This window comes from Sapajus apella, unplaced genomic scaffold (genome assembly GCF_009761245.1).
Source record: "Sapajus apella isolate SASKATOON/1434 unplaced genomic scaffold, GSC_monkey_1.0 scaffold8774, whole genome shotgun sequence".
Lineage (NCBI taxonomy): Eukaryota > Metazoa > Chordata > Mammalia > Primates > Cebidae > Sapajus > Sapajus apella.
Window position 1 is genome coordinate 115 of NW_022445695.1, and position 2,588 is coordinate 2,702.

Sequence of the window (2,588 nt, forward strand, 5' to 3'; positions counted from 1 at the left end):
GGAAGCGATCTTGGTTAAGATTCATGAGACATTGAATTAAGGAGAATCATCTTCATGCCTGAAAATTTAGCAAAATTTTGATTGTGGCCTCCAGGGGCAATTCCTAGAGCAGAAAGGATAATAGAATTGGACTGAAAAGTAAGTAGGTGGCTGGTCCTCACCCTGTTGGAATGGATATCCTACTATGCTGGACCAAATTTCATTTAGATTTCAAATTGTCCAGGGTGGAAAAGTTTTCAAGATGACATAGTGAAATACTCAGTTCCTCTGATTTCTGGTCCTTCCCTTCTCAGCAGCAATAATACTAACCCTTTTCTCAGGATAACTGTCTACCTGGCAGTTTTCTTTGAAGTGTTACTCACTCCCATCCCTACCTTTCATGGTAATATAAAGGACTAGGAAGCAGCGATAGTTCCAGGAAATGCTTGGATTTATGTGGACATTCAGGAAGCTTATTCTCATATAATAGTAATGTAAACAGTACTAGAAATTACAGTGCCAAGAGTCAACAGGAGGCCCAGCCAATAAGCGTAGATACTGTATGGTGTCATGGGACCCTTCTATGTTATACCAGTGGACTACAGGATTACTTCAGAGTTATCAGGGCTACCTTACAGACTAAAATATCGGGATTGCACCAGGGAATCTTCTGCAGATTTGACCAGCATGTTTTAAAAGCTCTTGGTAGGATCAGCTGGTTCTAAGGGTCCCTCTAGGGACCTCATTATTTCAAGAGGAATCCAGGGTCCAGCCTCCTACATAGATGGTGCCCCATGAAGAACCCACATAACTAACCCAGTTGAGCGTTCTCAGGCAGGCAGTTCTGCCTCAGCTTAGAGCAGAACTCTTAAAATGCTCAAGTACTGGGATAGGCAAGCATGTGTGCTTACTGTGGATTTGTCCCTGAAGGTTTCTTTGGGTGAGAACATGGTTTGTTTGGAGCATTGCTGCCCACAAGCTTCTATGGGATAGGTGGTGCTTGGGATTGATGTGTTCTGGCCATGCAGCCCTCCCTGAGGATTTACTCCCGCACTAATCCAGTGAAGGAGGCTGTGTCAAAAGAAGGGCTCAGAAGGCTTCTTTTCACAGGCAATGATTCCTATCAGTATAATATATTTTTTTTCACCCTCTTTGAAGAACATTTTTTTTAAGTTTGAAAGATATTTATTTAAAAAACAGAACAAAAAAGCTTTGGTATTTCAGTCTGACAATCATCAATCACTAGAAAGTTAAACACCTCCCCCAAAGCCCCAAAGTACAAAACCACAGATGTCCACAGGCTCATAAAAAAGGGAGTGTAATCCCAAGATGACAGTGCCACCCGCCCCTCCCGCAGGCAGCGTAGCCACCCTGGGAGGCCCTGGGTCCTCGGGGCTTCTGAACGCTGAGACAGGACATCACCCCCAACACTCAATATCTACAGTGGATGTATTGGCCCTCCAAGCAGGCTCACGACTATGGGGACATAACTGTGGCGATGACATCAGAAACTGTTCTTCCAGAATGGACCATCAGAGATTTCACAGTAAAAAATATCCAGACAAGTGAGAGCCACCCTCTGAGACTGTTCCATTTCACCTCCTGGCCAGACCACGGTGTTCCCAACACCACTGACCTGCTCGTCAACTTCCGGTACCTTGTTCATGACTACATGAAGCAGAGTCCTCCTGAATCGCTGATTCTGGTGCATTGCAGTGCTGGGGTTGGAAGGACGGGCACTTTCATTGCCGTTGATCGTCTTATCTACCAGATAGAGAATGAGAACACCATGGATGTGTACAGGATTGTGTATGATCTTCGAATGCACAGGCCTTTTATGGTGCAGACAGAGGACCAGTATGTTTTCCTCAACCAGTGTGTTTTGGATATTGTCAGATCCCAGAAAGACTCAAAAGTAGATCTCATCTACTAGAACACGACCGCAATGACAATCTATGAAAACTTTGCGCCTGTGACCGCCTTTGGAAAGACAAATGGTTACATTGCCTGATTCCAAAGGAAAAGCCCTTCTGGAGTGACGCAGACGGTCGCGCCCACAGCAAAGGCCCACGCCCTGATGTCGACATGTTTTTATATGTCCAATATCCTAATTCTTTTGTTCTGTTTTGTGAGAACTAATTTTGAGGGCATGAAGCTGCACATGACAGAAGACAAACTGGGGCTGTTGGGGGCTGTGGATGGGTAGGGGGGCAAATCACTTGTATTCCTGATGACCAATGGGATGAGGTCACTTTTTTTCCCCCTTGAGGATTGTGGAAAAAGCAGGAAAAGTGAGCTATGTTTTTTCCAAAACAGTTTCTTTAAAAAAAAAAAAAAAAAGACTATTTTATATGATTCACATGCTAAATCCAGGATTGCATTAGGTGGAATATATTTTAAGTATTAGAGGTCTATTTTTACCTACTGTATCTTGGAATCTAGCTGATGGAAAATACCTAATTGTGGATGATGATTGCGCATGGAGGGGTCTGTGGCGCCTCTTTGGATGGGTTTTCTATTTGAACATGTGCCTTTTCTGAATTATGCTTCCACAGGCAAAACTCAGTAGAGATCTATATTTTTGTACTGAATCTCATAATTGGAATATA

The 2,588-nt window shown here is 43.6% G+C and overlaps 1 pseudogene; it reads left to right on the forward strand.

Moving 5' to 3' along the window:
* The first annotated feature begins 1,426 nt into the window (after positions 1–1,426).
* Positions 1,427–2,070, forward strand: LOC116548258 (annotated as a pseudogene).
* Positions 2,071–2,588: the final 518 nt, after the last annotated feature.